Raw genomic sequence first — 14,709 nt, forward strand, 5'->3', positions numbered from 1 at the left:
GTATATGTGTTTATGTGTAAGTCTGTGGGAATGTCTGTGTGGCTATATGGGTGTATGTGTGTGCATGTGTGTGGCTGGGGGCAGCAAGAGGGCAAAGTTACCACTATCCTATTCTGTACTTTGTGCAAATTAGGAAACTTTGCCCTCTCTGCTGGGGCAGAGCAGCCTTGCAGGCCCAGAGTTTAGCTGGCAGAGTGGGGGCGGGGTTTCAGCCCCCACCAGCCCCCTCATCTGGTGTCTTGAAGAAGAGAACAACCTGGCAGGGGAGGGGGGCATTGTGGAAAGCCTGGGAGTCCATTCAGCCTCTTCTTTGCTGTGCAGGCACCTTCCGATAGGATCCAATCTGAAAACTACCCAAACCAATGTTCTTTAATGGTTTCCAAATGCCATGATGCTCGAGAAGTGAATGGCAGTGGATACTGCACAGGCTCCAGGGGCCTCCTTTGATTCAACCCCTGAGGCCTGGAGCATGTATGTCCTAACAGGCCGACTCCCACCCCTCCTTTGGCCTTGTCATCATCTCATGGCCCTGGACTCTCTTCGTCCACCTGTTCCCTCATTGTAGAAAAACACTCATTGGAGTTTAGGGTTGCACATTGTTGTCATGGCTCATCACATAGTTTGCACTTTTGTTGAAATGACTCATGGCCAAGAGGCTGTGGGGTTGAAACTAGGCAGTGTTAGGGGAGAAAGATGAACGTGGTGTGGAACTGGTTAGGGTGGTGAGGTTTGGGAACTGGGGAGTGGGTGAGCAGCTCACATATGGAAGACAAAGCTGGCGTTGCAGGGTGGAACCAGTGAGATTATTAGGACTTGCATTCATCTGAAGCCTTATATCCAACATGAGCATCTCTGCCCACTTTAGCTTCTCAGCAGAAGCTGCCTCTTCGTTTTGGCCTGTGGCGTCTTTCGGTAGATGACTTCCGGCAAGTTGCTCTGCCTTTGTGAGCCTTCATTCCTGCAGCAGGAATCCCTACTCCCTCAGGTGCATGGCTGGGAGGAATCACTGTGACACTGCATGTGGCAGTGCAGAGCCAGTGCCCAGTAAGTGTTAGCACAGTCTTTCCTTTCTCTTTGTACCCAAGACCCCCTCTTCTTCTCACCATGGGTTGCCCCTAGCACTTTCTCTGTGCTTTTAGTATAGCAGCCAGCTCTGGCCCAGCACTTAGCAAGTACTCAGTACATGTTTGTTGACTGAAGAGATGAAGGAAGGCAGCAGGCAGGCAGACAGAGGGCAAGTAATAAACTAAGTTGGAACATTTCCCCATCTTTGGAAATGAGCTACTGGCATCCTTTAGAGAAGAGTTGAATAAACTAATGATTTTGCACACAAAATATGGCTGTAGGTGGTGGCCAGGATGGGGAGCTTGGCAGCCTTTCTGGTCAGTGGTTTCCCCTTACTGACCATCTGTTGGGTCTCCAGTGAACTATTTCAGTTATTTTCCTCCTGAGAAGACAGTGTGGATTTGGAAGAGAGAGTGTATGCAGTGGCACCTGTTTCTGACAGAGGATCAAGTTTAAGGGAGGCTTAAAGGAGCCTAAGTTGAGAAAGAAGGAAAGGAAGAAAGACAGGAGAAAACAAGTTGGATTAGGAGCAAGGGACCCAGGAGGCAGGTAAAGGCTGTCACCGCCATAATTATGTGCCAATGATGTACCCACTATTACAGAACACTGTGCTAGTTGCCGAGATTATAAAGTAGAAGGCGTGGTTCTTACCCTCCAGAGGCTTTCTGATCTAGGGAATGGAACTGGGTAGAAGACTAAGAAGTGTGGAACACTTACTGTCTGTTCAGCCCTGGGACACATGTTTTAAGATCTATCTCAAGAAATAAATATTACTTTTCTCCAAGGAAACTACAGAGAGGTTAAGCAATGTTCTCCAGGTCACTCAGTAAACAAGTAGGAACTAGGAGAAGAACCCAGGTCTGTCTGCTCTTATGACTTCGTGATGCCCACAGGACTGTGAGCAAGGCCACCAGTGCAGGCAAGTAAAAAGGAAAATGAAGTTTACAAAGTGTCCCAGGGCCAGTGCCGCATGAGTAATACATGATGATTGTTGCAGAAGCTTAGAATATGAGATGTCCTGAGGCCTCAGATAGAAGAGGGAACTTTGCCGAGAAAGTAGGCCCTCAACTAGACGCTGAAGGCAGACTATGAATCCAACAAGAGAAGGATGGCGGGGGAGGCTTTCCAGGTGGAAGGAGGCATAGTGTGTGCAAAGGTGGGAGCTGGGAGAATTCACACCCTCTGGGTTTGTGTTGTGCATTGTGGAGTACGGGAAAGAGCCCAGCCTGCTCCAAACTTACTAACAGTGCAGCCTTAGGCCAGTCACCTAATCTTCCTAAGCCTCAGTTTCCCTATCTGTACAATGGTTGTGATAGTAGTCACTTTACAAGGTTACTGAAGACCCTTAGGTCTTCAATGCATGTAATGCACCTGGTTCCTCAGAATCACCCATCTCAGTTAGACCTCAGTCTAAATCACGTCCCCTCTCTAATAGGATCCTATGTCTCTTCCTACTTGCAACTGAATCCATATAGATATATATAGATATATTGATATATGCTTAACCTCTCTATACTTTATACACACACACACACACACACACACACACACACACACACACACACCCCTTCATGCTTATTTACTGAATGTCTGTTTCGTGACTGTCAGTTCCACATCAACACGGACAATATCTGTTTTTCTCAACACCATCTCTTTATAGAACAGTAGGCACTCAATAAATCTTTGTTAAGTGAGTGAATATATAAATGTCTGAATGAATAAATGAATTCATGAGTAAATGAATAACCATACCTATTCCTGTGCCATGACTCTAAGAGTCTCGGGGAAAATAAGTCTTTTCTCTGGTGAGGGGCAAGTTGTTAATGTAGGAAAAGCATTCAGAGAATGCAGTCAGAGTAGCAGAAGGCCTCCACAGGTCACCAGGGAGAAGGCCAGGACTCCTCTGTCTGCCTCCTGGTGTTTCATGAAACAGTCTCTGAGCAGGAAGGAAGTGCTTGTTCAAACGTCCAGCTCAGCTGGTTCCAGGCTTTCACAACCTAGCTCTTTCTGTCTCGCTTAAGCCTGATGTGCTGCTTCATGGGTGTGACTTGTGACCTGTCTACTGGACAATGACTCTGCATGACCCCCACGCTGCCCGGCAGTGACCTTGAGTGGGCATCTAGACTTTGCAATAATTAAGTCTTTTAATCCAATGCAACACAATAACCCTTTATGTCAAGTTAAGGACGAGGAGTGGGGATAAACAGATTCACTAATAGCTACTAGGCATCTGATACATTCTAGGAGTTCCATGATAGAGGTAAGGACGGGGGCTGAAGGATACAGAAGAGGCTATATGGCCCTGCCTAAGGTGAAGCAGTGAACACACAGTTGAATGACATTTATAGCTTTCAAAATATAGTCTGTATATCATCTCATCTCAGTCTCCCTGTAGCCATGGAAACTATGGAAAGTAGGGATGATATTTGCATTATTTGCTCCTAACATATAGGGAACTGAGGCACCTTGGGTTGGTTCAGGATATAGATCCTGTTTCAGGGCAGATATGAACTGAGTGCCCAGATCTCATGATTATCAGTTTAGGGATCTTTCTTTCTACTGGACCTCACCATCACACGCTGGACTTTATATTGGTCAACAGTGTGAGGGTGCCTGCAAAGTCACAATCCCCCTACCCTCTGTAACGTATTTCCAATGCACTTTTGTGATGGGACATCAGAATTTAATAAATCAGAGGTTGGCAAGCTAAGGCCCACTGGGGCACACTGGCCATTGTATGCTTTTGTAAAGTTGTATCGAAACACAGTCATAACCTCTCGTTTACTTTTATCTATGATTGCTTTGCCCTACAAAGGCAGAGTTGAGTAGTTGCAACAGAAACTGTATGACTCACAAAGTCTAAAATATTTACTATTTGGTCCTTTATAGAAAAAGTTTACCACCGCCTAGAATAAATGAATAGAATGGAAGTAAATGGAAAAAAATAGATTCATTCATTCATAATAGGCATTTTCTTTCCATTTAAAAAAATGAGAATGGGCCACAAAATTACGCCTCTGTCACTTGGCTGGATGACACCGAACAAATCATTTATACTCTCTGGGTCTGTTTCTGCACCTATCACCTTATAGAGTTACTGTAGGATTTCCATGAGGTAAGGTATATGTATCAGTTATGATTAGGTTTGGCCCCATGGACAGAAAACACAAAATTAAAATGTCTTGCACAAGAGAGCAGCTTCTTTCTTACAAGTAGAAGTGGGCAGTGGGTGTTCGTCTGGTGCTGCATGGTGTCGGAAACTTAAGCCCTTGCACCCTGGGGCTTAGCTGTGTGTAGCTTTCATTCCTGAAATCCTCTCATGGTCCAAGATGGCTGCTGGTGCTCCAGCCACTGTGCTGTTGCTGCTATTACCACTAATGATAGCATGATGATAAGAAGAAACAAACCTCAGATCAAATACAAAATGCCTAGTAACAGAGGTATCTATAAAGACCAGGAAGCAAATCCACATTAATTCAAGTTTAGCCAAGATGAGGCCTCCTGCCATAGTTCCTAAGACAACCAGTATATTTCATTTATTCTATTCCTGAGGCACAATGAGGAGGGTCTGGAAGCTGTCTTACATGTATTCAGCATCTAATACTTTACAAAATATTTCCATATTTGTTACCTCATTTACTCATCCCAATACTCTGGAAAGGTAAGATGAATAGGTCTTAATATTATCATTCCTGTTGTACATGATGATTCACACAGGTGCCAAGTAACCAGATCCTAGTACCTCCTACATTCCCAAGGTGTCCATGATTAGATCTCCGGATATTTGTTGGAGATGAAGGTGAACAGTCATGGTGTAGAAGAAAGAAAATGACCCTGTACGGGAGCAAAACTTGCCACCCCAAAATGTCTCTTTGGCACGTGAATTATTTACAGCTGAAAACAATCAAGGCCCGAAAAGACTCAGGAAGAAACTCGGATGTCCTCTTTAGCTGCCTAAAGAATGTAGACAGAGGACCTCTTCCAGGAAGACAGCTATCATTGTACTATAGTGTGAACTAGGTATGGTAGACCGAGAAGAATCTAGGAAGGTTTTTTTGTTTTTAAATTCCTCTCTGTGTCCCACTGTCTTAGCACACACAGCAAACATTTGTCTACCAAACATTTGCTTTTCCATCTTCATGTAAACTGCCTTCCTCCCTTTAGAAGACGTAAACCAGTACCAACATCCTTTTTTTTGTCTTTAGTGGAAGATGTCTTTACAGAGTTACTCAGTTTTGCTGGGTCTCTCCCATGTACACGTTATTAAACTTTCATCTGATTTTCTCCTGTTCATAATGTCAATTTAATTCTTAGACCAGCCAGAAGAACCTAGAAGGATAGAGGAAAATTTCTTCCTCCGGCATCCCCAAACCAGGGCCTCTAGCAGATGCAGCTAATCACGTGGCCTCAGCCCCACTGAGCCACTGTCCTCGCCTGTAAGACCAAGATGAGAGCATGTATTTGGGGTTGTTATGAGGATAGCAGAGTGACTATCACGCACATGGCCCATACTCCAGTTCTGTGAAATCAGTTATTACCGAGGCTTACCTCTCGTGACCAGTGTGTCCTTCGAAAATCACTTCCTTTTACTGCACCTCAGTCTCCTTTTCTAGGAAAATAAAGAGTTTAGACTTCTTAAACCATCTTCCAAATCTCAGTCCCATCAGCTTGGGAGCCTGCCTTTTTAATAGATATGGCTTATGTTTGAGCTCAGGTTGGAATCTTCCCTCCTGTTACTTACTGTGAGTCTCAAAACAAGCTAAAAAACGTTTCGGACTCTTCGCGTCTGTAAACTATGGACAAATAGTACCTAGCTAACTTTAAAGGTAAGGATCATGAAGATTAAATGACATAGGTGTGTCCAGGACCCACCAGACTGTAACTTCCTTAGAGGCTGGGGTTCATATGTTTTGTACATTTACAAACTGTGACACCTTTTCAGAGGATTGTTCACAAAATTAGATGAGAACATTTTTGTAAAGTATCTCGGGAACACCTCACGCAAAGTAAGCATTCAATAAATATTATTATTATTAATTTCTTTATTTTAACACCTGTCTGCAAGAGTCTTGCTGTTCAGTGCATGGCTGAGAAGCGAAGTTACAGGATACACGTTGGACACGTACCCACCAGCGGCTGAGGGGAGTTTGCGTGCGTGAGTTCTGCGAGAAGAGCCCCCAGAGGAGGAAACTCTCGGCCTGAGAGGACATAGCCCACTTCAGGCCTTTAAAAGCTCGAGAAGGGGCTTCCCTGGTGGCGCAGTGGTTGAGAGTCCGCCTGCCGATGCCAGGGATACGGGTTCATGCCCCGGTCCGGGAAGATCCCACATGCCGCGGAACGGCTAGGCCCGTGACCCATGGCCGCTGAGCCTGTGCGTCCGGAGCCTGTGCTCCGCAACGGGAGAGGCCACAACAGTGAGAGGCCCGCGTACCGAAACGGGGAGGCGGGAAGAAACGGGAAGAGGATGCATTCCACTCCAACCGACAGGCGAGCGCCGCAGAAGGCCACGGCAGGGCGCAGGCGCAGGCCAATCCCGGGCCCCGTTCAAAGGGCCAATCGGGGCGAGTTTTACAGGGGCCCTGGCCGGCAGGGGCGGGCCCGCGCGGAGGGCGGGTCGGACCGCCCAACCGAGACTTGGTGCGGCTCCGCGCGGTTTTCGGCAGGGCCCCGCTAGCTAAAATGTAATTTCAGATTGGACAAGTAAGTGACCCTCCTCTCAGTCCCACGTGTGTATCAGGGGCTTTAGCAAAAGCTCAGGCTCGCAGCGCGCACGTTCTCCAACTCGAGAGCGCACCCGGGCCCAAGCCTCCCTCCCCTTTCCCGCAGTCGCTGCCTCCTCTTCCTCCTCTGGCCGCCTGAGTCTTAACGCCAACGCCAGCGGTGCGTTGGCCCCTGAGACGTTGTTGAATCCCCTGTGTCCACTCCTGGGTGAGGCGTACGGCCACTCAAGAGAAGGGTGGGCCTTTACTGCATCCCCAGCGCTGCTTAGGAGATGTCTGGAACCCGGGGTCCCCTGCCATCACTATCCAGTTAACTATGTTAATTTTCTCTCTCCCCCCTTCCCACCGTATTTTAGGACATTTCCCCAGGCATTTTTGAACCTTTTAATTCCATTCTGGCTACCTAAGGGATTTTAAGGCCAGTGCTGCTTGTAGCTTTCAGCAGCTTGTGGTAATGTTTGAGGTGCAATTTAGTTTAGATGGTATAATGCTCTTTGGCTACAGTTATCCTGGGTAGGAAAGGCCTAGGAGTATCTTTCTATTTTTATTAATGTCCTTTCCTTTTAAGATGAACAAGATGCAAAATGGTGAATTTCCCTAATCATTGGCTATTTTCCACTAAAGCACTTCTCATGTCTTAACTAATTTCGTCTCTAAATTAAAGAGTCAAAGTCATTTCCAAGATAGGGAAGAGCAGTCATTATTAGGTTACTTTTTAAAATAGGATATCAGGAGGGAGAAAGTGATTATGCTTTTGAACTACAAATCAGTAAGAAAGAAGGCAAGCCTTCTCTTAGTTTGTAGCTGGTATATAGATGGTAGAATTCTGCTTTGTTTTGTTTTGCTTGCTTTTCTCCTCTTTCCTATGATCCACCGACTGTATATCCTGAAATTGTACTTTTTAAGTTGCCAGCTGGGTCTTCCAGCCTTTTGACTGCCTCCTGGTCTTCTGGGAATGTCCTGTTAATGAGGTCCTGTGGTTGGCTTTTGACTTGGTGGCCACTGGCCTGGCTCTTGGAGGGAGCCAGCTGAGGAGGGCCTCCTGGTGGGAGGCTCAGAGAACTCTTATTAAGGATGATTGAGGGAACAGAGAGGGTGAGAAGGGCCTGGAGATTGATTTTGAGGGGGAGGGAGGTTGGGAGCCTCCCTGCTGGATTTGGAAGTCAAAATATGTGTATTGGGAGAAAGGAATAACCCAGAGGGTGGAGATCTGTGTCTTTCTGGATGAAATTAAGAAGTTTACTGGGAGGAGACTGAGCCTTCTTCCAGGCTGTGTTAATTTTTACTGTGGGCCTTGTCTTTTCCTGGAATCTGGTTCTCTTTCCCTAACCTTTCACTTGGTTCAAATCACAGTCAATTACCAGCTGGTTCTGAAAACAGTTTGAGGTAGTGAATCTTGCCCTTAAGCTCACAGCCAGAGTGGGACCACCCCCCCCCCAAAGTATTTGAAATAATTATTTTACCAGAATGTACTACAGAGATTATTCAACCTCTTACCTGCCCATATTTTTATAAGGTGGAATTTAGAGTCAACTCAGCTGATGTAAGAGGCAGTCATCCAAACCAGCTCTTGTGTTCATTTGTTTGTTCACTAATTTGGGAATGTGTTTTTGGCCTGGCATTGTGGTAGGCTCTGGGAAAGCAAGGATGAACAAGACTTGGTCTTTGCTTTCAAGCTTTCATCCAGTCTACTTCTGTGTAGTCTGGCAAGGGGAGATCACCAGAAAGGAGGTTCAGGAGAGTGAAAAGCCCAGATCAGGGAAGGTCAGGTGAATCAGTTTAAGGGAGTTTGAAATGCATCTCCAGAGCAAGCAGCAGCTATTGAAGTGACACTGTCAGATTTGTGTTTTAGAAAGTTAATTCTGGCTGCAGGGTGGAGAATGAATTGGAGTGGTGAAGACTGGAGAGAGGCTATTATAATGCAGGTGAGAGATGGGTTAGTGTAGTAGCTATGTGACTAGAGGAGAGAGATTAGAATAGAATGGTTAGGAATTAATTACTGATTGAATGTAGGGGATGAAGAAAGGATGTAGCAGTCAAGGTACCGCAGGAAAGAAAAGGCATTCCCCACTAGGATATTTTTCAACAGCTTTATTGAGGTATACGTGACATACAGTAAACTGTACATATATAAAGTGTCTAATTTGAGAAGTTTCAGCGTGCATATTTATCCATGAAACCATCATTACAATCAAGATAAAGAACATTTCTAATATCCCCAAAGATTGCTCATACCCCGTTCTAATCCCTCCAAGAACCAGTGAGTTGTTTCTGTCACTAAACTCTTTTAGGATTTTATCTGTGGGGTCATACAATATGTATCTTTTGTGTGTGGTGGCTTTTCCTTTAGCATAATCCTCTTGAGTTTATACAGGTTATGTGTGCATACATAGTTTTTTTTTTTTTTCCTGAGTACAACTATACCATATTTAGTTTATCCACTAACCCACTGATGGACATTTGGATTATTTGCTGCTTTTTGGCTACTACAAATAAAGCTGATATCCATATTTGTATAAATGTCTTTGTACGGCCTTCATTTCTATTAGTTAAATACTTAAAAGTGGAACGGCTAGTTCACGTGGTAGGTGTATATTTAACTTGTTAAGAAACAGCCAAACTGTATTTCACAGTGATTCCAGTTGCTCCAACTGGTGTGATCACTCTTTTAAATTTTAGCTATTCTAATAATGTGGAATCCTCTCATGGGGTTCTATTGTGCACTTCCCTAATGACTAATAATTTCAAACTTCTTATCATGTTGCTTATTTCCCTGTATATATTTCATATATCTTCTTGGCTGAAGTGTTTATTTGTTTTGTCCACTTTTTAAAAATGGGCTGTTTGCTTCCTTATTGACTTTCAAGAGTTTTTTTTTTTTTTTTTTTTTTTTTTTTTGCGGTACGCAGGCCTCTCACTGTTGTGGCCTCTCCCGTTGCGGAGCACAGGCTCCTGGCGCGCAGGCTCAGCAGCCATGGCTCACGGGCCTAGCTGCTCCCCGGCATGTGAGATCTTCCCGGACTGGGGCACAAACCCATGTCCCCTGCATCGGCAGGCGGACTCTCAACCACTGTGCCACCAGGGAAGCCCAAGAGGTTTTTATATGTATTCTCATTAATAAGTTCTTTTTTTTTTTCTTTTTTTTTTTTTTGTTTTGTTTTGTTTTTGCGGTATGCGGGCCTCTCACTGTTGTGGCCTCTCCCGTTGCGGAGCACAGGCTCCGGATGCGCAGGCCCAGCGGCCATGGCTCACGGGCCCAGCCGCTCCGCGGCATATGGGATCCTCCCAGACCGGGGCACGAACCCGTATCCCCTGCATCGGCAGGCGGACTCTTAACCACTGCGCCACCAGGGAGGCCCTCATTAATAAGTTCTTTATCACAGCTGTGATTTGCAAATATTTTATCCCATTTCGTGGCTTATATTTTCATTTTCTTATCAGTGTCTTTGGAAAAGCAGAGTTCTTAATTTTGCTGAAGTCTAATTTATCAATTTGTAATTTTGATAATGTCTATTTTATCAATTTATTCCTTTATGGATCATGGTTTTGGTATCTTAGAAATCATGCCTAGCCTGAGATCTCAAATATTTTCTCCTATTTTTCTTTTAAGAAGCTTTATTGTTTTATATTTTACATTAAATCCAGGATCCATTTCATGTTAACCTGTAGGAGCAGATGTGGACAAAGTTTATTTTTTTCATATGGTATCAGTTGTTCCAGCACCATTTGCTAAAAAATCTATCCTTTCTCCATTGAATTGTCTTTGTACCTTTGATCAGCATCAATTTACCATGTGTATATGTGGGCCCATTTTTGGATATTTTATTTTGTTCCATTGATTTCTTTGTCTGTTTTAATGCTAGTACCACTTAGTTTTTTTTTTTTTTTTTTTTTTTTGCGGTACGCGGGCCTCTCACTGTTGTGGCCTCTCCCATTGCAGAGCACAGGCTCTGGACACACAGGCTCAGTGGCCATGGCTCACGGGCCCAGCCGCTCCGCTGCATGAGGGATCTTCCCAGACCGGGGCATGAACCCGTGTCCCCTGCATTGGCAGGCGGACTCTCAACCACTGCGCCACCAGGGAAGCCCTAGTACCACTTAGTTTTGATGACTATAGCTTTGTAATAAGTATTAAAGTCAGGTAGTATAAGTCCTTCAACTTTGTTCTTTTTAAAAGTTATATTGGTTATTCTGCATCTGTTACATTTCCATATCAATTTTACAGTCATTTTGTCAGATTCAAAATAAAGGCCTGTTTAGATTTGCATTGGAACTTCATTTAATTTATACATTAATTTGGGGAGAGAATTGACTTCTTAAATATTGAGTTTTCTGACCCATGGACACAGTATATCTGTTCATTTATTTAGGTCTTCCTTAATTTCTCTCAGCAGTGTTTTTTAGCTTTCAGTAGATGGGTCTTTGTCAGGTTATCTGTAGGTATTTCACATTTTTTGACGCTATTGTAAACAGTATTGTCTTCTTAGATTTCAACTTTCAATTGTTTGTTACTACTTGTATATTGATCATGTATCCTGCCATCTTGCTAACTGACTTATTAGTTCTAATAGCTTTTTTGTGGGTACCATCAGATTCTTTATGTGATCATGTTATCTGTGAATAAAGACAGTTTTACTTCTTTCTTTCAATGAGAATGTCTTTTATTTTTCTTGCTATAGTGCGCTGGCTAGAATCTCCACTCAGTGTTGTGTAGAAGTGATGAGAGCAAATGTCTTGCCTTGTTCCTGAGCTTAGGGAAAAACATTCATATCTTCACCATTATGATTTATGATGTTAGTTATATATTTTTTGTAGAAGCTCTTTATCAGGTTTAGGAAGTTCCATTCTATTCCATCTTTGCTGAAAGGGTTTTTTCTTTTTTTCTTTTTTTTTTAAAATGAAGAATGGGTATTGTATTTTGTCAGTTGCTTTTTTCTGTAATGAGATCATCATTTTTCAAAGACTCTTAATATGATTAATTACATTCATTTTTTTGGGGGGGGAATGTTAAATTAACTTTGTATTCCTGAGATAAATCCCATGTAGCCAGGACCTATATTATCCTTTTTATATTTTGTTGGATTCTGTTCTATTTGCTAAAATTTTAAGAATATTTGCATCTGTGTTAATGATGGGTATTGATATAGTTTCTTTCCTTGTATTTTAAGTTTTGTTATCAAGATAATTCTGGCCTCATAGAATAAACAGGAAAGTATTTCCTTCTTTTAAGTTTTCTGTAAGAATTTGTGTAGAATTGCCATTATTTCTTTTCTTAAATATCTAGTAGAATTCATCAGTGAAGCCATTTGGGCTTGGAGTTTTTTTATGGGGGAGAAGGAGAAGTCAACTGATTTAATAATATAGGACTATTCAGATTATCTCTTTCTCCTTGAGTGAAGTTTGATAGTTTGTGTATTTCAAGGAATTTGTACATATCATCTAAGTTGCTCATAATATCCCCTTATCGTTTTAATATTTATAGAATCTGTTGTAATTTCATCTCATTCCTAAGACTGGTTATTTGTCTCTTTTCTCTTTATTTTCTTGATCATTCTGGCCAGAAATTTATTAATATTATTGATTGTCTCAAAGAGCCAGCTTTTGGTTTCATTTATTTTCCTTATTGTTTTCCTTTTCTTTTTTAACTTATTGATTTATGCTCTAAAATTTATTATTTCTTTTCTTCTGTTAACTTTGGGTTCCTCTTACTCATTTCTTTCTAATTTATTAAGGTAGAAATTAAGGTCATTTACTTGAAACTTTTCTAAGATAGGCATTTGATGCTGTAAAGTTCTAAGTATTGCTTCAGCTGCATCCCACAACTTTTGCTGTTTTTATTTTCATTCAGTGAATATACTTTCTAGTTGTTTTTAATGTCTTTTTGACCTATGGTTATATAGAAGTGTGTTAATTCAGTTTCCAAATATTTGAGGATGTTCCACATATCTAACTATTATTGACTTTTAATTCCACTGTAGTCACAGAGAGTACTTTGTATTACTTGAATCCTTTTAACTTTTTGAGACTTGTATCATGGCTCAGAATGTGGTCTGTCTTGGTAAATGTTCTGCGTACACTTGAAAAGAATGTGTAGTCTGCTCTTGTTGGGTAGAGTGCTTTTTACATGTCAATTAGGCAGCTTCATTGACTACTCTTAATGTTTTATATACTTGCTGATTTTCTGTCTATCTGTTCTACCAATTATTGAGTGACATACTTAATTCTCTCATGATAATTGTAGACATATGCATTTCTCCTTGCAGTTCTATCAGATTTTGCTTTATGTATTCTGATGCTCTGTTATTATGTGCATTAATATTTAGGATTTTTAGGTCATCTTGGTGAATCATCCCCTTTATTATTTCATAATTTCTGATGATATGTTTTGCTCTGATAGCTACTTAATCATTATTCCTGATAATATTTTTGCTTTAAAATCTACTTAGTGTTATATTAATACAGCAAACTTTAGCTTTCTTTTGATTGCTCTTTTATGGTATATCTTTTTCTTCCTTCTGCTTTTTAACCTATTTGTCTCCTTATATTTAGGGCTTCTTATAGGCAGCATATAGTTAGACTGGGTAACAAAGCAAGGCCTGACAATCTCTGCTTTTTAATTAGGGTGTTTAGACTATATATAATGTAATTCATATGGTTTGTTTTAAACATATCATCTTGCTTTTTTTTTTCTATTTGTTCCATCTGTTTCTTGGTCTCTTTTCTCTCGTTTTGTCTTCTTTTAGATAAATTTTTTTAATTCCATTTTTCCCCCTTTATTGGCTAATTAGGCATATCCTTTTTTCAGATATTATTTTAGTGGTTGCTTTAAGGTTTATAGTGTACATCTTTAATTTATCAGAGTGAACTTTAAAGTGGTACTATACCACTTCATATGTAATATAAAACCGTATAACAATGTATTTCTAATTCTTGCCTCATAGCCTTTCTGCTACTGCTATTTCATGTTGTATATTTTACTTCCATATATGTTTTAAACTCCACAATACATGGTTATTATTTTAGTTTTAAGCAACTGTCTTTTTAAGACATTCAAAAAAATTTTAGAAGTCTTTATATGTAACACATAGTTACCTTTATGCTCTTCCTTCCATTTTATGGATCCAGATTTCCATGTGATATTATTTTTCCCCACTTCTTGTGGTGCAGTTCTGCTGGTGGTGAATTTTGTTATGTCATTTTTGGTATGTCTGATAAAGTCTTTATTTCAGCTTTAGTTTTGAAAGATTTTTTCACGGCATAAAGAATTCTAGATATAAAGTTTTTTTCTTTTAATCCTTCAAAGATCTTACTCTACTGTCTCATAGCTTGCATTATTTCTGATAAGAAATCCATTGTCATTCTCATGTTTTTTTCTTCTTTTTTTGCATAATCTGCCACCCCCCACCGTGACTGCTTTTAAGTTTTTCTCTTTATCATTGGTTTTGAACAATTTAATTATGATGTTTCTTGGTTTAGTTTTCTTTATATTTCTTGTGCTTGGGGTTCATTGATATTCTTGATTATATGGGTTTATAGTTTTCATCAGATTTGGAAAATTTGTGTCCATTATGTCTCATATATTTCTCCTGGTCCCTTCTTTGTTCTCTCTTTCAGGTATTCCCATTTCACATATATTAGGCCACTTGAAATTTTTCCACAGCTCACTGATGCTCTGTTTATTTTTTAAAAATCTTTTTTTCTCTGTTATATTTTAGATAGTTTCTATTACTGTGTCTTGAAGGTTACTAATCTTCTGTGTTATCTAATCTCATATAGTTAACTTTTCATCTCAAACATTTTAGTTTTCATTTCTAGAATTTCAACTTGAGTCTTTTTTGAAATCTTGCATGTGTGAACTTTTAAGTTCACTCTTTCTTTTAGCTTTTTGAACATATGAAATTTAGGTATGATAGCTGTTTTAATA

The 14,709-nt window shown here is 41.1% G+C and overlaps 1 protein-coding gene across 4 annotated transcripts in view; it reads left to right on the forward strand.

Moving 5' to 3' along the window:
• Positions 1-6,683: 6,683 nt before the first annotated feature.
• Positions 6,684-14,709, forward strand: part of FGGY (FGGY carbohydrate kinase domain containing) — a 430,315-nt gene continuing 422,289 nt past the window's right edge. For 3 of the 4 annotated variants that reach the window (XM_060089872.1, XM_060089875.1, XM_060089874.1), the window contains exon 1: positions 6,684-6,765. The gene's annotated coding sequence lies outside the window, so the exon portion shown is untranslated. Of the gene's footprint in view, positions 6,766-6,904; positions 6,946-14,709 lie in introns of those variants that run through there. The other variant, XM_060089873.1, reaches the window with a different exon arrangement.

This window comes from Mesoplodon densirostris, chromosome 2 (assembly GCF_025265405.1).
Source record: "Mesoplodon densirostris isolate mMesDen1 chromosome 2, mMesDen1 primary haplotype, whole genome shotgun sequence".
In the NCBI taxonomy this organism is placed as follows: Eukaryota; Metazoa; Chordata; class Mammalia; order Artiodactyla; family Ziphiidae; genus Mesoplodon; species Mesoplodon densirostris.